General features: G+C 40.4%; 1 protein-coding gene across 5 annotated transcripts in view; it reads right to left on the reverse strand.

The window, feature by feature from the left end:
- LOC119655847 (spore coat protein SP96) overlaps positions 1-24,802 on the reverse strand; it is a 272,091-nt gene that overhangs the window by 228,220 nt on the left and 19,069 nt on the right. Inside the window, exon 2 of one of the 5 annotated variants that reach the window (XM_038061964.1) lies at positions 18,620-18,654. The exons of the other annotated variants lie outside the window; for them this stretch is intronic. The gene's annotated coding sequence lies outside the window, so the exon portion shown is untranslated. The remainder of the gene's footprint in view (positions 1-18,619; positions 18,655-24,802) is intronic. 5 annotated transcript variants of the gene reach the window in all.

Here is a 24,802-nt window from a genome sequence, read left to right on the forward strand (position 1 = left end):
CGTCCTGACCTACGCCATCGCTCCATCTTTGGCCTATTTCTGCCTCGTCTTCTTTTTCTACCATAGATATTGCCCTTATAGACTTTCCGGGTGGGATCATCCTCATCCATACGGATTAAGTGACCCGCCCACCGTAACCTATTGAGCCGGATTTTATCCACAACCTGACGGTCAAGGTATCGCTCATAGATTTCGTCATTGTGTAGGCTACGGAATCGTCCATCCTCATGTAGGGGGCCTTCGGAGGATTCTTCTATCGAACGCGGCCAAGAGTTCGCAATTTTTCTTGCTAAGAACCCAAGTCTCCGAGGAATACATAAGGACTGGCAAGATCATTATTTTTTACAGCAAGAGCTTTGACCCTTTGGTGGTACGTTTCGAGCGGATCAGTTCTTGTAAGCTGAAGGAGGCTCTGGTGCCAGCCAACAACCGTGCACGGATTACATCATCGTAGCTGTCATCGGTTGTGATTTTCGACTGTTGATACAAGATATTATCAACGGCCTCAAAGTTGGAGTCTTCCATTTTCATTCTTCCTGTTTCACCAGTGCGATTTGATGTTGTTGCTTGGTTGGTTTTCGGTTCTGGCGTTGCCACCATATATTTTATCTTGCCTTCATTGATGTGCAGCCCAGCTCGATCTGGATGAAATCAGTTTGTACGTCTCGGGTGGTTCTTCCAATGATATCGATATCGTCAGCATAGGCCAGTAGGTGGGTGGACTTAAAGAGAAATTGCTCCTCTTGCATTTTCCTCAGCATCACGGATCACTTTCTCGAGGGCCAGGTTAAAGATAACACATGATAAGGCATCCCGTTGTCGTAGACCGTTGTTGATGTCGAATGGTCTTGTGAGTGAACCTGCTGCTTTTATCTGGCCTCGCACATTGGTCAGGGTTAGCTTGTCAGTCTTATTAATTTCGTCGGTAGACCAAATTCTCTCATGGCCCTGTACAGTTGCACCCTGGCTATGCTATCATAGTTCCAGACGTAACCTTCGCATCGGAATTACTGATGTCGCTGGTGGACGGGTGGCGAGTTCTGGAAGACTTTTCGGCAAGTGACCACGAATACATTGCTTTCGAAGTGGTGGACACAAACTCTCGGTCTTCCTAAGTCGAAGTCCTAAAATAGGTTGTAATTACTTTAAATTAGGTCTCGAATGTGTTATCAAAAAATGGGCAAAGCATAAAGCTATCGCAAAGGAAGTTCATGGTATTCACAGATGACAGAGGGATTTGCATCTTAGACTGAATGGTGGATTTCATACTGGCACGAGTCCCTGTGAACCTCCCTGTTTACTATTGTGGATTTGGAATAGTTCTGCTCTCATGATTAACCGCAGTGTTATTTATGATATGCGGCATCGAAATTATTGTTGTTTGGGCCGATTTCTACTTCTCTGTCAAATGCATTGGTAGAATCGCTTTTGACACGACATGAAAATGCGCCGTTTGTGGCCACGTGCAGCGAGGAAGGCAAAAAAAACTAAAACACTCAACGATGTGTACTCGTATACATCCCGTACGGGTTGATAACAAGAGTGTGTAAGGCGTTGTCGATTGGTCTTTTTCTCCATGAAAGAGTTGCAAAATGCAGTCCTCGGAAGGAAACACAGGAAGCCCGAGGCTCTCATGTTGTGGCAGTAGAGTTATATAAACTGGTGAATGGGGAATTATCTCTAACATAGTTCAATTCTACAGCAAAGAGATCCGCGGTTGATGATGAGGTCGTGGATGCGCTTCATCGAGCTGAGACAGTCAGGCGTCGATTTCGACGAGTAGTAAGGGTTTGATGGACGGACGGCCTCTTGACCAAGAGCAAGACAGACTTGACATACTGATGCAACGGATAGATGACTGTTTATGGTTTCACCATCGCACTGAAAAAAATCGAAGTAGTCATCCTGACAACAAAGATAATCCCGACCCTGAGTCCACTATCGATTGGTGAGTTGATAATAGAGTCGAAATCAACGGTTAAATAACTTGTATTTTAGACATCCGTATGTTGAACATTTCATTAGCATGAATTATCTCTAGATAAACATTGTCAGACTGAAAAGGGACAGCTTCTTACGTCCTTCATTGAGACAAGCGAGCAGTATTATGTGCCAATTATTAGTTTCCACCTTAGCAATATGGGTTGTTACCTCCGTAGACTAATTTACATAGTCATATCATTTACATACTACAGTTATATTTTTTTACGATGCCTCCATGTTTTGAAATATTTCTGACTATAGGAGCTTCCATAATGCCAGAGAATTAATTTTGCTATAGAATAGAACGATAAAAATTGTCTGGCAATCAAATCCCTAGTATTTAAGTTTATAATATAAATATAAATAAATACTTTGTTTCAGACTGAGTATGCATTCATTGTTCTGATCCAATAACCAATCGATTAATGACTAGCATAAAATTGACAAACATAGTCTCATAAAAGCTTGTCCTTGTAGCAACCTTGTGGACGAAGTTCATTACCACTTTTAATCTGTATCTTTTTCGATGCGTCTATACAATTATGAATAATCAAACAATCACCCAGCCTTTCGGTATTTTACTGCCTATATTCAGAATTGGTATTAAGAAGGCGACAGATAGACCGCATTGCTAATGAACTTATTTTTATCCTGCGAGATATATTCACTTCTTAGCTACGCGCACAACAAACTGCCAACCATGTCCCTAATCAAAGGCTGATATGGAGGAAAGTGAAATCAAAGAATTCCATGACCCACAGCGGAATTCATATTTATACTGCTTTTAGCCACTGGAATCTTATTGTGGGGGTGTAAAAGATTTTTACTGATAGCTTGTTATGGTCATTTTGTTTTTATGTCCCGTTCGGCCTTGTAGGCCCATCACACGAATAATTTATGTGTTCTTTTTGTGAGATTATAGCAGCATAAATTTTATGGCTGAGCTATTGAAGTGACTCCGATTCTCGCGCAATGAAAGCTTGCCTTCTTACAAATTGGAAGGGGCAAAATATTTTAGTTTCATTCTGTGGATAAACGCAAGTGTTTTATTAATGAAAAGAGCCATATGGCTACTATGATGAAATATCGCTGTCACGCGTGATTTACGGCATAGTAATTTTAAGAAGGCATCAAAGAGTCGTATAAAGTTGATGTGAATAAAAGCATTTTTGGTGGAAAACGGTACGATTTGATATTTATTGGTTTCCTATTATAGTTTAAATAAATACAGGAATATATAAAACCCGTATGCTACGAAGCAGTGAAATGTTTATTGCAGAAATAATATTATGGATACTCCTTAAATTAAATGGCAGGAACTTGTTTCCCTTAGACTGATATAATTATTCAGAAATGGAGCCTCTCCTATATTTTAATGATTTTGAAACATGTTGTCAAGGTTATTGTTCTTAACCTTTTAATCGGACGGAGGAGCCACAAACCAATGTATGGGCTGAAGGCTACATCCGAAGGCTAGCCTCACAGCGGTGATGCATCTTAATGCAAAGAGTATACCACGATTCCCTGTTAAATGACGGACGATGTTTTGAAGAAATATGGTATGAAAACCTTTAACGTTCCTATTAATTATCGTTAACTCGCTTTGAATAATCTTAAAGCTATGAAAACTGTCATAGAAGTGTTCTTCGGAGCACTGTTTACTGTAGAGGACATGAAGTGCAGGGGACTGAACTCCTGAACGACCAAAATAATGTAACTACCTAAATTTTCGATATAAAAATCAATGAAAACAAAACCTGGTTTTCTCATATAAATTGAAAATAAGCCGGATCCTTTAAGAATCTATTGTATTTAACCCCTTGTAATAAATTCCGAAAATTGGGTGGATATAGAGTGCGCAGTTTCAGAAAAAGTGTGAGAAAAAATAACCGGGTTAGGGAATTATCCAAACGGCTACTCCGGCCCGGGAATCTCCTAATCCGCGGTAGCAGGTTTCGCCTGGCTTCACGACCTGTTGGTTTGGACAGCAATCGAAGTGTTCATCATCATCATCAACGGCGCAACAACCGGTATCCGGTCTAGGCCTGCCTTAATAAGGAACTCCAGACATCCCGGTTTTGCGCCGAGGTCCACCAATTCGATATCCCTAAAAGCTGTCTGGCGTCCTGGCCTACGCCATCGCTCCATCTTAGGCAAGGTCTGCCTCGTCTTCTTTTTCTACCATAGATATTGCCCTTATAAACTTTCCGGGTGGGATCATCCTCATCCATACGGATTAAGTGACCCGCCCACCGTAACCTATTGAGCCGGATTTTATCCACAACCGGACGGTCATGGTACCGCTCATAGATTTCGTCATTGTGTAGGCTACGGAATCGTCCATCCTCATGTAGGGGGCCAAAAATTCTTCGGAGGATTCTTCTCTCGAACGCGGCCAAGAGTTCGCAATTTTTCTTGGAAGAACCCAAATTTCCGAGGAATACATGAGGACTGGCAAGATCATAGTCTTGTACAGTAAGAGCTTTGACCCTATGGTGAGACGTTTCGAGCGGAACAGTCTTTGTAAGCTGAAATAGGCTCTGTTGGCTGACAACAACCGTGCGCGGATTTCATCTGTAGCTGTTATCGGTTGTGATTTTCGACCCTAGATAGGATAGTTCATGGACTTCTCTTATGAAGGTATAATATATTTTTGAACGCATTCTTGACAACCGTATTCGCGAAATCGTTGAAATAACCGTTATTCAAGTCGCATTTGTGAAAAGCAGCTGAACTACTGATGCAATATACGCTGTGCGGTTACTCATGGAGAAACACCGTCAGAAGCATCGCATTTCTGGATCTAGAGTAAGTATTTGACCGTGTGCCACACGAACTCATCTGGTACGCTCTACGACAACACCTAGTACCAGAAGAGCTCGTGCGCTGGGTCCAATTGCTCTACCATGATCTAAAAAGTAAAGTTCGAAGTGTGGCGGGTATATCAAAACTGCTTCGTGTTTCTGTTGGTGTTCATCAAGGAAGCGCACTCTCACCACTCCTCTTTGTTCTTGCTATGGACACCGTCACACGGGACATCCAACGTCCAGCGCTCTACACACTGCTTTATGCAGAAGATGTTTTCCTAGCATCTGATAGCAAAAATTATCTCGAGCAACTTATCAAAAAATGGAACGATCGCCTCATGCAAAACGGTCTCAGATTGAATCAAAACAAAACTGAATTTTTGACGACCGATCCCCATGAAACAGGCACAATCACTGTCAGTGGCAGTGATCTGCCCAGAACTGAGCGATTTAAATACCTAGGGTCAACGCTATCAGCCAATGGAGAACTGCGTTATGAAATTGCTTCATGCATTAACGCAACCTTTATGAAGTGACATTCCACAACTGGTGTTCACGTATCAACGAACGCCTCAAATCTAAAATTTACCGCACTGTCGTCCGTCCTCTCGCCCTCTATGGTTTTGAGTGTAGGCCAACTATAAAAGACAATGAACGGCGTCTTGCGGTAATGGAGACGAAGATGTTACGTTGAACTAGTGGCTTGACACGTTTTGATTAAATCCGAAATGAGGATATCCGCAATCGTTATGGGGTTGCACCGATCGTGGAAAAGTTGCGATAGAGGCGCCTTCGATGGTATGGTCACGCAATTCGTGCAAACAAGAATTCATTTGCCAAGATTGGTCTGAACATCGAAATCAATGGAAAAGACCAAACGGCAGGCCTAAATAACGGTGGCTTGATACGCTGGATGGGGATTTAAAAACTTCGAGATTGCACACAAATCAGCCATTCGATAAAGCCAAGTGGCGAAACCGATCACGACGAGCCGACCCCGCTTGTGAACGGGACCAAGGCTGAAGAAACAGAAGAATTTGTGCAGATATCAGGACGGGCTGTATTTTGAGGAATATTTCAGACAGATATATGATTGTCGAGAAAAAGAAGAAGACATGTATGTATAGAAAGAAATGCTGCGAATATTTTGAGGTATTGCTACCATTCTATTATTTATTTTGCTTCTTTCTGATTCTCTAAGTCATACTAGTCATACAAGTATCTAAGTCATACTAGTCATTATCAATATCATCTAGTTCCATGCTCTGGAAGCCTACAACGTTAAATACCCTCGACACCATCGACTCCTCTCACAAATTGACAATCTTCTTGGGATTTATCCGTGATAATTTTCAGTGGAACACTCAAACTCGTGTTCAAAATCTACTTAAGATACGGTTGGAATTCCACCAATTCCATTTGAATCTCTCTTGCAATACACGACGAGACAGGTGCGTCACTAGCCTTGAGGAGCATCCTTCCTCTGGTCAACGCAGTCAACGCTATTGCCGACGGTGCAATAAATCGGCGGTATATCTGCAAGCCGCTCCATCAGACCCCGGATGATTTCAGTTGGGGGCAATGGTGCGTTCTCACACAGGATTTAAACTAGATGCCTTTTTCATTTCAAATTTTCAATATCCGAATAGAGGTCAAAAATATGCATCGATGTAGCAGCTGCAGTTCCATTGTCGTAGCACTGTAATGCGGGCATAATTTTCGTTACAGCAGTTAATGATGAGGAGCGCTTCTACTTTCCCCTCTGCAAGTATCAGTCCAACACTCTCAAAATAAACAGCAGCACTGGCCGCTCCGCATCAGTATTCTCAACATTCTGCCCATTCAACTGGGATTTTTTCTCAGATCATTTACGATGGGGTATCAAATAAAGGGGACCGATTAGTACTTTGCCAAATTATTACTGGATGATACATAGGGGAGCGAGAGGTCAAAATGTGTTCCTCGAATGTGAAACAGGTCTCCGCTTTAGAACCTATCCAAACAAATAAAAGTCAAACCTTGCATCTGCCTGAAATCGATACCTGAAAATGTATTTCACTCCGTCTGATATTTTAGATATTTTCTGATATTTTATATATTTTCAGATTAGAAGTACGAAATTTGGCTTCAGCATAAGTTATAATGGTAGTCAAAGGGTAGTATATGTTCCAGGGCGATAACGAACTGCGGACCATTTAATTAGCAGTGTCATACGAAATGGCTGTTGGAAGTACTTGGTTTGCGCGGAAAGCGGTCCACAAACATACGTGGGCCTCTCCAGATGGGATCACTTTCAACCAAATTGACCACGTGTTGATCGAATGCCGCCACCTCTCAGCCTCGATGAATGTCGGAGAATATAGGGTGGCCAATATAGACTCGGATCACTACCCCGTTGGCATGGTGCTCCACCCAGAATCCTCTCAGACAATCAGGTGACAGTTAACACTGAACATCCACAACACAGCCCACCGCAACACCTATAAGAGGGAAATGGATGCCGCAATAACTGCAGTCAACAGAGATCTTGGAGATGAAGCATCAACAAATTATCTTCACAATCACCTGAAGAAAGTTATCATAAATACGGCCACAAACATACTCCCTAGCCGCAAAAAGAGTCGGAACGGCTGGTTTGACGATGAATGTAAGCTAGCAACGAAACGGAAGAATGCCGCATACCGAGTAACGTTGCATTCTCAAAAAACGCGGGCACGACCTTCGTCGAGCGGAGAAGCGACTATATAAACAGAGAAAGAAAACCTGAGAGAACCAACAAATCTGTGAACTAGAAACGTATAGGGAGCAGCCGCACCAGACTCGCAAGTTTTACCAACAAGACAGCGGGATGAAATCTGATCTCCAACAGAATGGACATATTGGAGCGATGGGTGGAGTACTTTGATGAACTCTTGAACAATCAGATCATTGGCATGTTGGAGGTCCCGCCAACTGAAGACGACGGACAAATACTGCCACCATCAAGTATAGGAGAAACGGTGAGTACAATTCATCGGCTTAGAAATCATAAGTCGCCAGGAGGCAATGGAATTACAGCCGAATTGGTTACATATGGAGGCGACCGGTATACACCAAGTGGCTCATCAACTTGTGCTCAAGGTATGGGACAGCGAATCAATGCCTGGCGATTGGCAACGAGGCATTATCTGCCTCATACATAAAAAGGGAGATATCACACAGTGCAGCAATTATAGAGGTATCATGTTGCTGAATACCATCTTTAATTGATGTTCATATTCCGCTACCTTGCTAGGCCTGATAGCCCCATACGCCCAGAACATCATTGGCCCATACCAAAGGGGCTTCACTCCAGGCAAATCAGCAACAGATCAGATTTTCTCTGTGCGGCAAACCAAGCAAAATTGTTGGAATATGGACATCAGTTGCACCATCTCTTTATCGACTTTAAAGCCGCCTATAATATCAAAGCCAGGGTAAAACACACGGCCATGAGAGAATTGGGTATCCCGACGAAATTGATAAGACTCACTAGGCTGACTCTGACCAATGTGCGAGGCTTGATAAAAGCAGCAGGATCACTCTCAACACCATTCGACATCAACAACGCTCTATGAAAGAAGAATGCCCTATCATGCGTCCTCTTTAACTTGGCCCTCGAGAAAGTGATCCGTAATGCTGAGGTAAATGCAAGAGGTACGATCCTCTTTAAATCCACCCTGGATTATCCTGACGATATCGACATCATGAGAAGAACGACCCGAGATGTACAAACTGCCTTCATCGAGATCGATCAGGCGGGGTGAGATCTTCGGCAGCACATCAATGAAGGCAAGACAAAATATATGGTGGCAACGCCAGAACCGAAAACCAACCAACCAACAACATCAAACCGCACTGGTGAAACGGGAAGAATGAAAATAGAAGACAACAACTTTGAGGCCGTTGATAATATCTGGTATCAACAGTCGAAAATCACAACCGATAACAGCTACGATGATGTAATCCGTGCACGGTTGTTGGCTGGCACCAGAGCCCCTTTCAGCTTACAAAAACTGATCCGCTCGAAACGTATCACCATAGGGTCAAAGCTCTTGCTGTACAGAATAATGATCTTGCCAGTCCTCATGTATTCCTCGGAGACTTGGGTTCTTAGCAAGAAGAATTGCGAACTCTTGGCCGCGTTCGATAGAAGAATCCTCCGAAGAATTTTTGGCCCCCTACATGAAGATGGACAATTCCGTAGCCTACATAACGACGAAATATATGAGTGATACCATGACCGTCCGGTTGTGGATAAAATCCGGCTCAATAGGTTACGGTGGGCCGGAAACCTTCATCCGTTTCCGTTCGTCTTATGGCGACCTTTCGGGATGTGGCCAAGAAAAGAGCATTTTTGATGATAGTCCAATGTTCATCGATATTCTCCACCGGATTACTCAGTGTATCAGGGAATCCGATCCAAAAGATAAATCCCATTGTCGAGCGGGGCGTCGCAGCTCTCAAACACGCAAACATACTTAAGCTACCATCACGTCAGTACTTCTCTTGTTATGCACATCCAGGAGACAACTTACTTCGTTTAGGTCCAGAATATTCAGCTTATACCGTTGGAATCCTCGTTCGAGTTTATTTAATTCAATTTGCATAATAAACAGAAAAATTCCATGAAGATATTATACGCGTATATACGTACATGTAATTGAAAAAACAATACTGAGAAGAAACTTAAAAATGACAAAAAAGAAATATTGAAAATTATTACAATACGGACGCTGTTTTCTTCTTAAATAAATCAAATGATGAGGACCAAGCTGTAAGCGGGAGCAATATTAGCATAAGAGCGCTGCGAAAGGCACTTCAAACACGTTAGCATGGCGGATGCTATGTGAAGAGTCTCGGAACTGAATTTCAGAGATCCGTGAATATGCATCAGCCAAAGATATGCGTTGCTGAAGGGGCGACATGTTAAGAAATGTCAGACGATCAAGGTAACATGAATAGGGAAAGTTCGTTTCAAAAAGCAGAGAGCGAGAAAATTTCCTCTGAACTGAATCTATAGCGCAACCGCCACAATAATGGTAAGAAAACCATACTACTGAAGCAGCATATTCTAGAATATTGCGGACAAAGCAGTTATACTGAATGACTGAAGGAGGAACATCCTCAAACTGGTAAGAGCAGAGAGAATATCATCACAATGACCATTAAATCGAAGTTTGCTGTCGAATGTTTCGCCAAGATCCTTATAAGAGGAAATAACTGAAAGTGTTCGGCCATTCAAATAATAAACATGTGTCATTGAGAGATTTAGCAACAAAGTTGGTGAACTCCAATCAATTTGTTACGGTCAAGGGCCTCCTTTGAAACCGATGCTGCTCCTTTGCAATGAGATGTCCCGAGAGAGACGAAAGGCAGTCTTTGGCATAGTTTTCTATAATTTTAGACACAAATAGTAGTTTTCAGGTGAAGTGACATCGACTTTTCGTTAAAAATTAAACAAGTCGGAATACCGGAAGCTCGCGCTTCGGGTATAAAGGTTTTGTGTTCATCTTATGGAAGAAACTTCAACGCACATTTTTCTATCCGTATATAGCTACAAATCCAACATAATCCTTCATATTTTTCCAAACTACGAGACATACGTACATATTACAGCCATAGATATCACGCTCACCCTAAACAAACAAACTGCCTATTACCGAATACTGTACACATATATGCACGTATATAAATTGATCGTACCCATATTTCCGATTTACTTCTTATATCTATTTGAATTAGGCACTACCCGCAAAGTTCATTAGCACGCATATATTTTATACCTACATACACACATGTCTGGCTGACAAATAACTAAAAAACTAAAACAAAATAATTATCTGCGACCCAATTCATAAGAACTCATTTCGTTGTGGTATTGACGAATTGATATGTGATGATGACGTCAAGCAGGTTGTATAGTGCACGAAATTCACAAAAAATTGTGAAGTTTCACCCACTATAACTTTGTTAATAATAGTTGGATTTTCTTCAAACTTGACCAAACTGTACATTATGTTCTTTGTTACACGCATGCCGAATTTTGTACTTCTGGGATGAACATAAGGGGGGGGTGCCGGGTAAATTTCTAAAATGTGGAAATATACTATTAATAATAATAATCGTTGGCGCAACAATCCATATTGGATCAGGGCCTTGAAGTGTGTTAGAGCACTTCATTCATGACCGTAACGGTACACTACAGAACACTGTAGGAGGCAATGTGGTCAGCATTGCGCTCGCCCGAGATTATTACCCTGATTTGACTCAGGTACTCATTCACAGCTGAGTCGACTGGCATCTGACGTCAAGTCACGATACAAATCCCACTGCCACCAGTGAGATTTGAACCGCGGCCTTCCGTATGACAACCCAGTGCTCTAACCACTGAGCTATCCGGACACAAATATACTATTATTAACTTTATTTCTGCAGATATCGGAACCGGATATATTTTGAGGCCTAGATTTCGTAGAGATGCACCGCTGAGATTTTTTTCAGATTTTTCGGTTGGATAGGTTCTGAGAACGAGACCTGTTACACTTTTTGGGGGTCATATTTTGAACCCTCACTCCCCTATGTTTCATCTAATATCAAATATTGAACCGGATGCGAAAAGTACTAATTGAGACCTTTCATTTGATACCCTACATGGCTACATTCTGCAAAAAAAAAATTTGCACCCTCCATTCACATGTACGGGGAGCCCCTCCTTAAACACAAGATGGCGCCACTTACTACATGTAAAGGGATCACCAGATTACATACTCTCACCAATTTTCGTGACAATCGGTCTAGCCGTTTCCGAATAAATCGGGTGTGACAGACAGACAGACAGACAGACAGACAGACAGACGGACAGACGGACAGACGGACAGACAGACACCGTCTCGATTCTAATAAGGTTTTGTTTCACACAAAACCTTAAAAACAGAAGGCGAGATATAATATTTCGTCAGGCCCATAACCACCATTAACATCTAAATTGTGGATAAGAAATTCGATAATGGCAGGAGACAGAAGAGGAATAAAAGAGGCATAGGCTGAAAAAATATCAAAATTATGGAAAGAAGAGTGAGAAAGCGGGATAGATGTAAGAACTGAAGAGAAGTAATTTCGAAGAAGCTCCCTTGCAGAATTAGGGGAGACTGAAACACAATCATCGAATTTTATGTTGGTCACGGGCGGAGCAATCGAAGAGCGGACAGATCTGACATCAGATCAGAAAGGCTTAAATTCTTGTTGCTCGGGGAGCCCTCAATATTTGATAGGCATGTTGAGTAAGCGTTCCTAATTAAGGTTTTTGCCGACGAACGTAGAACTTTGAAGTTGGTAAGATCTGCTGTTTTACCTGTGCGAAGATATTTTAGCCGAGACCGGCGTGCCCGTAAGGCACCACGAATTTGTAATGTAAACCAAACCGGGTATCTACGTAGTTTAACTGAATTTCAAGCATTCTAAAACGTGTATAGCGTCATCATAACATATCAATTCGTCAATAACACAAGAAAGTGAACTCATATGAATGGGGGGTCGTGAGGAAACATTTTGTTTTAGTTTTTTGATCATTTATGTATCAATATTAATTACTCCAGGCATATAAATGCATTTACATGTATGTACTAATGAAGTTTTGGAGTAGTCCAGTTATTTTGACATTCTTATCTGGTTTGTACATTAAACTAGCAGTATTCAATATATGTACTATATATGTACATTTGTATGCTTTTGTGCACGAAGTAATTCGGAAATATGTGCACGATCGGCTTACATACGTGCATATATTAGTGTAGGATTCGGTAATAGGCAAGGTTTGTTTGTTTAGGGTGCACCTAATATGTACATATATCTTGTAGTTTGAAGAGAAGAAGTATTTTAGATTTTTAGCCATATACGGGTGGTAAAATGAGCGCAGAAATTTTTTCAAAACGAGCTTCCGGTACCCCGATTTGTTTGCATTTTTTTTGGCAATAAAAAGTATTGTCTTTCTGTATTATTTTTGGAGTCTTGAATTATGATTTAAAATTTTAAATTAATGAATTAAATAACCGTAACGGCTGTCCGGATAGCTGAGTGAGCTATGAATGAGTAAAATCAGGGTAATAATCTCAGGCTAGCGTAGTGTACCGTTTCGGTCTTGAATGAAGTGCTCTAACACACCTCAAGGCCCTGATCCAATATGGATTGTTGTGCCAATGATTATTTTATTAATAACCGTTTATATTTTTTCTACGATTAAAGTGAGGTCTGCTAAAACGGTGGCGGCTGGTTTCAAGCAAGTCTCCAGTTTCGGTAATCTGGACCTTAAAATCCAAACGGTTTCTTATTATGTATACTTGTTTCTATTGCCGCTTCAAAAGCTTCAAAAGTTGGGTATAACTTTTATTAAAAATCCAGAATAATAAATGATTAACAAAACTTCATAATTGTGGCTCGGACCGGAACTACTGATGTGCGAAAATTTCAGCCCGATCGGATCAATAGAATTTTAGTGAAGCTTCCCATTCCCCCCCCCCCCCCCCCCCCCCCCCCCAGTTAAAAAAATGTATTTTAAACAAAAGTGCATTCAAAGTTTTCTTTTTGTAGGCAGTTTAATATGGCGCGTGCTTTTCTATTTGCTTGACAATCAGGCGCCTATCAAGGCATTTACATAAGTTGAATCAGGTCCTAAACTGGTCTGGAAATATCCTAATAAATTGAACACGTTTGACATGCACATTAAGGCCTGAATACTGTGGGTACCAGACGTTATTGGGTTAGAAGGGAATGAAGTAGCGGATAAGCTGACCAGGAAAGGAACAAAAATTCCATTGGAATTCGGAAGGGGTCATGAGATTAAGGAATAAAGAGAAACGGATGAGAAAGCTATACTGTGGGAACTTACCAGGAATGGAGTAGACCCAGGTGCTCACGGGGAGTGGGACATGGATCAAAATGCTCGCGCGATTGCTTAAGCGTTTATTCTACTGAGACAAATGCTACCGAATTAAAATGTGGCGTGCTCATTACTACGTGTGTGTGACAAATAGCTGTACAGTCAGACAGAAATTGAACCGATTTTAATAAGGTTTTGTTTGTAAAACAAAAGTAAAACACTATATGGTCGTTGTTCCAGCCCAGCTTTTCAGAAGTTTCAATTTTGCGTGAAACAAAACCTTATTAAAATCGGTTCAGTCTGTCTGTCTGTTAGTCACACCCGATTTACTCGGAAACAGCTGAACCTATTACCATTTGGTGTGAGTACGTGGTATATGAATCCCTTTACATATTGCAAGTGCCACTCTTCTGTGTTGCAATATGCAATATGTGACCATTTTGGAATCCCTGCACTCCACCCGTTTACAAACTAATATAGAAAATTCGAAGAGTACTTTTCGCGATCTTTCATGCGGCAGCCTCTCTTGCATATCTCGGGTTTATAATTTCTATTTTGGTACCGAATTTCGTGTCGATATGTAAGTTTGAGAAAAGTGCATGTCACAAACGTATAGACACATATGTTTTCCGCAAAACCTTAAAGGATCTTATTTTCTTATACTTTCGACATATGTAAAATTTTTGTATGTAGTTAGCTAGACATGAAAGATATAGATATGGACATGAATATTAAGTCTATTAAGTCTGCGGATGTTTGGTATAGATTGATTTTGATGTATTTATAATGGATTTCCGTAAAGCATTTTTCTTGTCAAAAAAACTTGGAGCTACTATGGTGCTTTGCAACCAAATGCATTGAAAGTCACAAATTAGTGAGTCTGTCATTGTTATTATTCAAAGTTTACTTTTGTTAATTAAAGCGAAGCTTGATAATTGGGAGCTGCTCGTAGCTTCACCACACATTACTTTATAAAGGCCATTTTCCATCCTCTATAGAAAGGATTTTCTCGTTTTCGGCTTTTTAATCAGAAGAAACAACTCGTTTTCCACTCCATGCAGAAGCAAAGCAAAACAGTCACCCATTATGTCAGTCTGTAAACATTTCGGTGGTTTCATTTTCATTTGCGGAAACGGTTTTTTCATTCTTTGTTAACCAGCTAACTAAAGAAGACTACTTGGCACGTTTTCAAAGTGCTCTCCAATTAGAGAAAGAGTGAAATTTTTAATTCCTCGAAAGAGGGGGGCTAAAAATATGGAAAAGTTAGTGTAACATTTATTCCAGTATACGGATAGTTAGCTCATTTATTTTTGCCTCTCTTCTTCTTCCTCCTGCTCCTCTGAATCCGCTGTGATAAATTGGAGTTATTTGTTATTTCTCTAAATAATACTTCCCGTTTATTAGCTGGTCCAGATGACGTCATTATTTGTAAGTCCTTTCCTTGAAAAGACTTTAAAATAACGAAACGAAACTTTTCATCCAGTTGGAAAGTATCCGAATCTTTTCATCTTCAGCGGATGTGCACGAGAATATATTATCCTCCAACGGGAAAAAATCCCCTTTCAATCGAACATTTATATTTTTTGTCACTTCTCATACAAAACTATTTATGTATACATTCAGTAACAGTTGGTATTTTCAGATAATATCGAACCCAACTTATTTCCACTTGTATGAATACACCTCGGTGCTCTCCCCAATCGCTAAAAGATGTTGCTTTAACGGCTGGATCGTCATGTTGAGCATGACCCTCAGTCCCTGTTTCTTCCTTCTCACGGTAACAATGAACTCCTGTGGGTTCGGTAACGTTGAATCAGCTAAAGGTGAGGGGGGATGGAATCAGGAAGATATACAACCTCTACGAAATTAGCACTAAAGGATGATAGGAATAAAAATTGATGTCAAACTCACAAGAAAGATGAGTTTGTTTCATTTCCATGAAGTTGCGATTTTCGGTAAGTTTTGGATTTTAACTTGTTTGAGGACTAATAAGTAGAATAAGTGTATGAAGCTGCAAAAGTAACAGAATCATTGGTATTCATCCCGATCCAAAACAAATTGGAATTGCTTCGTCCAGGGTGGCAAAAAATAGCCATTTTTTCTATAAATTCATGTACTAAAGTTAGTTTTCGCTATACGTATGTAGCTTTTACGCTTTTAATTTTATAAAAAATGATTCAAATCAACTACTCGCCCTTTAATCGATAAATTTCACAAAGTGTAACCACAAAAGAGTCCCACAGTGCATCCTTGCGGTGCTTTTAACGATTTCAGTAATATAAATAATTAAATGATTTTCTTTTTCGCTAATATTTACTTATAGTAAGAGACCAGTTGTTCCCGAAATATTGGTACATGGTTCTAAAATGAATACAATGGAATCCTGATAATTCGTACACCGATTATTCGTCTTTCTGGCCAATTGGTAGAAATTTGCCGGCTCCAAGAGAATTTTCTTTATTTTGCAATCCCAATAGTTGGCAATCTCAATATCTCTTACCAAATCACCAGTCTCTTGACCATACATAGTGCACTAGCAAAAAAGGACAAGTCGGCAAACCGGAAGATATATATATTCCGGAACCTCAAACGTTTCCTCTCCGATGCATGGGTTCGCACCGGATTCTAAAATTTACAAGGAGAGAGGTTCGCGTGAGCTTACCGGATGACGAGCACGCGAGTTAAACCTAGAAATTAAAAACGCTCGACCGCACGCGTGGAGCCGTAAAACTCTAGACTCGAGCGCCACGATCGAAAGAGAGGATCCACCTAGGATTATAGCTTCAATCAATGTTTCTCTTGCGTCAGATGTATCTTTAGGGCGGCCTTAGAGATTGCGACCCTGCCCTCCTTAGGCTATTCTATTGCAAGATCTCCCTTAGTAAAGAGAGTTTTGCGGGGTTATAGAGGTGGAGGGAAAAAGAGAGTCCTCAAATGAAAAATATTTAGCTAATATGCATGGTGCAGGGTATCTTAAATCAAAACAAGTCGGGAAACCGAAAGCTGGACGCTTCAGGTATGAAATAGCGGTTTCGCAGCCAATTACTAAAAAATATATATTAATCTACTATTATTAACTTTATTTCAAAGGATATCGGTATGGGGGGTATTTCGGAGCCTAGGCACCATACAATAGCAGCTGCCTGATTTTTTTCAGATTTTTCATTTGAGTAGTTTCTGAGAACGGGCCCGTAAAAGAATTATTAATTTTTATCCCCCGTACTCCTCACCTTTCCAACAAATGTCAAAACTAATACCGGCTTCGGAATGTACTAATCGAGACCTATCATTTGACACCTCACATGACTATATTTGGTGAAAAAAAATGTGGTAAGTGTGGTCATTTTGACTCCTTCCTCGCGCACTTTACAATTCACCATAAAACTAATATGAGATTCGTAATGTACTTATTGAGACCTTTCATTTGACAACCAACATGACCATATTCGATGAAAACAAATTTTAAATCCCCCATTTACATCTATGGATAGCACCCCTTTAAACTGTAAGTAAGTGTATCTCACTCACTATATGCGTGGGATTTCGTAGTTCACATATGTCCACGAATTTTCGTTCGGATCGCAAGTTTGCTTTTCCTTTTGTTAAGGATTTGAAGTTAAAATTAAAAATGAAAGAAAACGTGTGTTTGTGTTCGCTGGTTGTTTAATTCTTTGTAACGTTTCTAGTTAGAAATGTTTCTCTTTCGAAACATCGAAGCATCGAAGCTATATGTTTTTGATGAACGAACAAGAACAAAATCTTAGTAGTAAAAGTCCATGATTTTGTTTTCTCAAGAAAATTCAAGACCCTGTTTACAGTTACCTGCTACTTGTATGTAATACGAAAGTCTTGTTCAAAAACTACTAGTATGTAGTCCTTGCCGTTATAATCCGAGAAAAGAGAATATACACGGTGTTAGAGATTTCGCTGAATATCACTGAAGGATCTCCACGACTTGATCGTCCAAGGAGACGAAGCCACCACAACAGACCTTCTTCGTCGTTGTCACCGTTCCTTCACTCACTTGATGGCTTCCCCTTGTTCGACGGCGAATTCTTGTCTCCCCGTCTGGAATCGGAATCTTGTTTTTCGATATATTTGTTACTTGATTTTTCGGTTAGATAGGTTCAGAGAACGAAACCTGTTTCACTTTTCGGGGCTCACATGTTGAGTCCATATTCCCCTGCGCTTCATTTTATATCAAAAATAAGATCATTTCTGATCTTGGGCCCCTTCATTTCATTTGATGAAACCAAACATAAAGTGATGCAACTCCTTTTACGTGTAGCGGTTCACAAACCAAACCAAATTTCTTGACGATAGCTCTAGCCTATTCGGAATAAATCTCGTGTGACAGACCGATAGACAGATATTGAAAGATTGGAGAAAAGTATATTCTAGATAAATGGAACTTTCATATTTCTCTCGAATGTCAATTACTCTTGTTAATTATGATGTCAGCTGATTATTTGTATAGCTTAAGTTGCAGTGAATTCGTGCGGAATCGTTTGAACTACTATAACTTGGTACTAACAGCTTGATTTCCACGAAACTTGGCAGTATTATGCGTGATACTATCATCCAGGCTGGTACTCCAACGACGATGGCAAAAAGTTGGTAATATACTATTAGTAGGTTTATTAGAAGGATAGAACGTTTTGAGGCTCAAATTTCATATAAAGGTATCACCCTGAATTTTTTCAGATTTTTGAGTTGGGTTGTTCCCGAAAATGAGTCCTGTTCCACTTTAATTTTGCAAATTTTAGCTCCTTACTTGCGCATTGCCATTTACGTCGAAGCTAAATTGCTTGTGAAAGCACTCAGTGAAACCTTTCATTTAATACCCTAGACGGTACCTTAGGTGGAAGACATTTTTATATCCTCCTTACATAAATGGGGAGCTCTTATTGTATGTATGGGATTTCATACTTACCATATGTCCGTCAAATTTCGTTTGAATCGATGTACCTGTTTTGGAGAAAATTGTGTGTAAAAGAGAGAGAGAGAGAGTGAATCGAGTTTAATAAGGCTTTTTTTACAGAAAACCTTAACATAAAAACTTTTTCCAATAAGGAATTTTAACTTTAAGATAGAGTTTATAATTAAAATTAATATTCAAACTCGCGATTCTCAAGTGTCCACTAGTTCCAAAATATACACATATGTTTGCTCTTATTCTTTCTAATCTAATTATAAATTTTCAGAAAAAGAATTAGAACCGTTTGCAACTGGTTATTTATCGACAGTGTAAATTCAGCTTGGCCGCTGAAAGATGAATGCGACCCAAATGAGGCTGTTTGAAATAGAGGTGAAATACGACATGCCTGATTGCCATTTTCAAACAAAATAAAGCTCTCATTCGGCACATTGAAGTTTGTCCACAGAAATTTCATAGTTATTCGGTGTTCCGAATTTAGGCGTAGACCGTCCGGCATTCTAAATTAGAGAGATTTCAATTCTGATTGTTCTTACGGTCCACTAACCCTATGGCAACCATTTTGCTTGAGTAATGTGCCACTAATGATGTGGCGGTGAAAGCTGCAGAGATTCACAAACATCTCATCATCGTCACAGTCACCGAGGCTGTGTTTCTCCTTACATATCCGAGCAAGGTGTTTTTAAAGCCCACCTTAGAATCCAGATCACCCATCGCGATCATAATGTCACCTTAAAGAAACCTCTTCTCAACTGCGTGTTAAAAGTCATCCTTTTCCACTATATTGGGAATCTTCGGTGGTATACAGTACAATTGTGATGCTCCTTAACCTGGACTAGAATCTTGTAGTTAGAAGTGTGTCAGAAACTGGCTCCAAGCCAAGAGAGGGCCCCTTGCGATAACCGTTAGACACAACCCGGCACCGGATACGCGTCTACTACTACTGGTCCTATCAGAGTACAAAAGCACCTTGCTCTCCTTAATCCAACCAACTTATTTCGTTTTGGCCCAGAATTTTCAGCTTATATCGTTGGAATTCTCGTTCGAGTTGGAGAAAGAAAGAATTCTGGGGACCCTTGATATCTTTCTCGAGGAGGAGGGGGGGGGGGCATTCCAGAAACCAATTATTGTCCGTTTCCCGCATTGTTGAGATTTCGCTAGCAGTAAAGCTTAGGAACTTGCAGGATGCACCCCATTCCGCCCTTTCTAGTCACTGCTTGTGGCAAGAGCAGGAAAAACTTTGAGTTTATTTTAAGAAACTCCTAAGGTGAAATAAGCGAGAACTAACATTATCATTACTGGTAGTATGTAGTTTCCAGTTTGCAAGCGTAAACCTGCAGTAAGATTCATATTATTCAATTACCATCGAAACTGGCAAGATGCCGGAAAGAAGAGAAGCGCAAGGAAGCCGTACATCCATAGAGATCTGGTAGTGTATGCAGAATTAAGTGAACTCGAACCCTTCTGGTTTGCAACGCGAATGCTCAACATATTTGTTGGAAGAGTAGCAAATGCAATCCTAGAGGAAAGAGATCGTGGGAATGCTCTATGCAGACTTCAATGGAATAATTTACTTTTTTGCCATTTCCAAGCGTTCCCAACATTTAGAGAAATTCCATCTGCCAGCCCTACAGAAGTTGGATACGCAATGGAACGAATCAAGTCAGTGAAAGTCACAGGACATTATCCACACCAAATTTTCCGTCAATAAGTCCAACTTTTTCAGAAGTGTGAATGATACATATTCAGACAGACCCTAAATCGAATTTAATAAGGTTGTGTTTCATTCGAAAGCTCAAAAAGAGAAAGCAGATAACTGCGCAAAAAAAAAACAAGTCGGAATACCGGAATAAAGATTTGTGTTCGTCTTATGTAAGAAATTTCAACGCTCACTTTTTTATCCGTATATAGCTACAAATCCAGCCTATTCCTTCATATTTTTCCAAACTACAAAACATACGTACATATTACAGAATTAGATATTATACTCACCCTAAACAAACTATTTCCGAATACTGTACATTTATATGCACGTATATAAACTGGTACCCATATTTCCGATTGACTTCGTACACAAAAGCATACATATGTACCTATATAGTACGTATATTAAATATGGTTGGTTTATTGTACAAATATGTCTATCTGAATTAGACACTACCCACAAACTTCATTAGTACGCATATACTATATACCTATATACACACATGTCTGGTTGGAGTAATTGATATTCATATACAAATGACTAAAAAACTAAAATAAAATAATTTTTTCCGACCCCATTCATAAGAACTCATTCCGTTATGGTATTGATGAATTGATAGTATCGATGACGTCATACAAGTTGTAGAATGCACGAAATTCACAAAAAATTGCAAAGTTTCACCCCCTTTGTTAATAATAATTGGATTTTTTTCAAACTTGACCAAAGTGTGCATTATGTTATTCCTTACACCCATGCCCAATTTTTTTCTTCTGGGATGAACGGAAGGGGGTTGCCAGGTAAATTTCTAAAATATGGAAATATACTATTGTTAACTTTATTTGTGCAGATATCGGAACCGGATGTATTTTGAGGCCTAGATTTCGTAGAGATGCACCACTGTGATTTTTTTCAGATTTTTCGGTTGGATAGGTTCTGAAAACGAGACTTGTTACACCTGTTTTTGTGGGTTATATTTTGAGCCCTCACTCCCCTATGTTTCATCCAATATCAAATATGGAACCAGTTTTGAAAAGTACTAATTGAGACTTTTCATTTGATTCCGCACTTGGCCACATTTTATGGAAAAAAATTGCACTCTCCTTTCACATGTATAGGAAGCCCACCTTAAACTTAACAAAAAATGGCGCCATTTGCTGCATGTAAAGGGAAGAGCAGATTACACACTCCTACCAATCGGCCAAGCCGTTTCCGAATAAATCGGGTGTGGCAGACAGACAGACGGAGAGACGGACACCCAGACACCGTCTCGATTCTAATAAGGTTTTGTTTCGCACAAAACTTTCAAACAACACTTTTTCTTCTAATGAAATCCTTAAAGGCTGCAATAATATGATGATGATGATAATATAATAATCGATAGCGTAGGAATGACGTAGGTGTTAAAAGCTTCTGTGAGAGTTGGACCGCGGTCTTTGCTTGCGAGAACTTGAAGCTCTAATATGTACAAATGCACTCGATGGTATACGAAGTAGAAAAGCGTCACTAAACGGACATACATAATAATAGCTCGTGAAATATGCGGTAGAGGTCAATATATTAATAGTAAGATACGTTGCTTTGCTCTATGAATTTCATACCATATAATAAATGGTTGTGTCCAGGAGAGTCATTTCGCTTTGTATTATAATTTGGCATGTATTTCGCTCTTTGGGAGGGCTATACTGTTTACAATACCCAATCATCATTAAGTACTATGTGTGTATGCATGCTACTCGTACATACATTTACATAAACATACGTAAGAACTTGATAGGCGAAATGGATAACAGGAATGTGTATCAATAGAATTCCGAACCACTGAGCACAGCCTGAATCAACACCTCAACAGAGCCATTGAATCCCGAAAAGCTAAGTATTATCTCGAATTGACTAAGCTGAAAAGACTCAATTAAGATGCTGTTCAATCTTTGTCAGTTGCTGGAATTCAGGAAGAAATGGTTGATTTGGTTAAAGGAACTGAACCTTAAAACCATTTATATGGAAAGCCCTACTTTCTCCGAAAGCATCCAAACCGAGATGAACACATGGGACTGTCGGAAAAGATTATCGTCAGATGTACGTGAAAAATGTGTATATTCTAAGTAAAGCTGAGGTTTTTTCTCCAATTTCAATTTTTTTACTTTTCGATATTGGAATGCAAACAGTTTTCTGTTATTGTAAGTTTAGTCATTTCACAAACCACTAGGTACCTACGAGTTTATTATGATCCGTAAACATGGACCTGTCCTTTCTATGAAATAATTGGCTTTAATTGAAAGTGTGAACGAAATTCAGTTCGACCTTTTATACATCAACGCATAATTTCTCCCGCCAACGAAAACACTCATTAATTATTCTCTTCATTGAAAACCGCAGCAGGTATTTCACGGTCCCCATAAAAAGTTTAACATTATTGTTAATTAAAAATTTCTTGTATTCTTGGCTTGGGCCTTTCTGGTTGCTAAAAAGTAATTGTGTTGAACTTCAGAATGGAAAGAGAGGGGCGTTTAATTTAAAGGGCAACAGTATGTTTGCAATCTGTAGACTGATTGTTTAACCAGGACATGGAAAGCGTTTGATCATCCTTACTAGCTTCCTTGGAAACAGAAATAACTAGGTGGAGGCATAATTTTGAATCATTATATCTCTAATCCAAGGCAGAAAAGGTTTCGTAGCGGTTATATTAGAATGTGTCCATCAGTATCCTGACCGTGCTTCTAATTATATAGATATTTTATACGGCGACGGGTAAACTTTAAGTTTAAATTAAGTGCAAGATTAGCAGTATGGTTGTTTTACTCTCATAGGAGAAGTTGTTGCTAAGCTTTTATAGCAGGGTTAGCCAATGGTTCTCGCCCCGACATAAGAGAAACTGAATCTTCTTCTTCTAAAGGAGCCGAGATTTCATTTCCCTCCATATTGAATCTAGATCTTCTCTAGCGTTTGTCCCGTTCAGAAGCAGACTTAATTCGTTGTGAACGATTGCGCAATTTCGTTTTGTCAAACGACTGATCTGCATGCACTGCAAAGCCTGCAAATCATGGCGTGCAGCCTATCAAGCCACCGTTCTTTCGATTGGCATTTTGATCGTTTACCATGGACGTATCTTTCGAGGATTTTGGAGCAAGAGGAGAGGAGAAATGGGGCGGTAGTTCACAGCGAGAGAGGGGTCTCCGCTCTTAAGGATAGGAATGATAAGGGCCTCTTTCCAGAGACGGGGAAAGTAGCATTCATCTAGACTTTTGTGGTAGATTATACTCAAGGGGAGGGTAATGTGTTTTCTACAGTTAAGGAGGAAGAGGTTAGGAAGTGCATTGGGGCCAGGTCCGACATTGGGGTCAAGATTACCAATGAGGAGAGGAATGGCCAGAGATTTGGAGCAGTCTGCAGTTATGAGAGGTGTAGAGGGTGGAGGGCTCGAGGTAGAAAACACTGAAGAGAAGTAGGTGTAGAGTAGGTCGCAGGATTGTTGTGGGGAGTTGACAGTGGAGTCAGCGAAACTGATAGAAGAAGGGAGAGATGGAGTGGGATTACGAAAATTGCGAGCGTGAGACCAAAAGGGTTTTAAGTTACCGCGGGCAAGGGAGGCTTCGAAGCTACATAAGTACCTTTTACGGGCTGTTCTGACCATTCACAGTAGAGCGTATAGTCGTAAAGTGAGCAAAGTCGGCGTCATTCTTAGAAACCCGAAACTTCTTCCGCACTGTATGTTTCAAGCGAATGTTAATAAAAATTTCCGTTGTGAACCAAGCTGAGTGCGAACGTAGGCAGGGAGGGGAAGAAAGGACACAACAGGAGAGGAAATCGGACAGGATATGGTAGAAGGTGCCTAGAGCTTGATCACGCTATAAGTAGCTTAATATATGTACCCAGTTGAAAGACGCTAAAGCAGATTTCAGACCGTCAAAATTGGCTTTACGCAAGTTGAACTCAGTGGATTTACGCTTCGTTTTGGGCACATACGCAGATGTGCAAGGAAATAAAGAGAGGTGATGCTCGGGGAGGTTGGAAAGGAAGAGATCGAGATTGCGACCCAAGGAGTTTTTGGCGGAACTGAAATTCAGGGCAGAGTAAGTGTTCATAGAGGAAGAAAGTGGAAGGGAAGAATGGGAGAGGTTGTTAGAAGGAGTTGGAAGGCTAGGATGATTAAGCCGGTGGAGCATGGGGAGGTTAAAATCTCTGCAAAGGAAGCAAGGAGGGGAAGGGAATCTGACAGTAAGGAGTTCAGACAAACTATCAAACAATTCTTCATACAGGTGAGAAGGGCAGGCCCAGGGGACATATACACAAGACACAATGAACGGGAGGAAGTTGGGCGGAACAGCAACGCAAACAAAAGGAAGGCAATTAGGACCCCACCGCCGCCTCTTACGAGATGCACGTCGGTCCCCGTCACAGCGGAAAATGGAGTACTCATTGGGGAGTTCGGAGTTTAATATGGCATCGTCCAGCCAGGTTTCGGAGATACAGATGGC

The sequence above is a fragment of the Hermetia illucens genome, chromosome 4, assembly GCF_905115235.1.
Source record: "Hermetia illucens chromosome 4, iHerIll2.2.curated.20191125, whole genome shotgun sequence".
Lineage (NCBI taxonomy): Eukaryota > Metazoa > Arthropoda > Insecta > Diptera > Stratiomyidae > Hermetia > Hermetia illucens.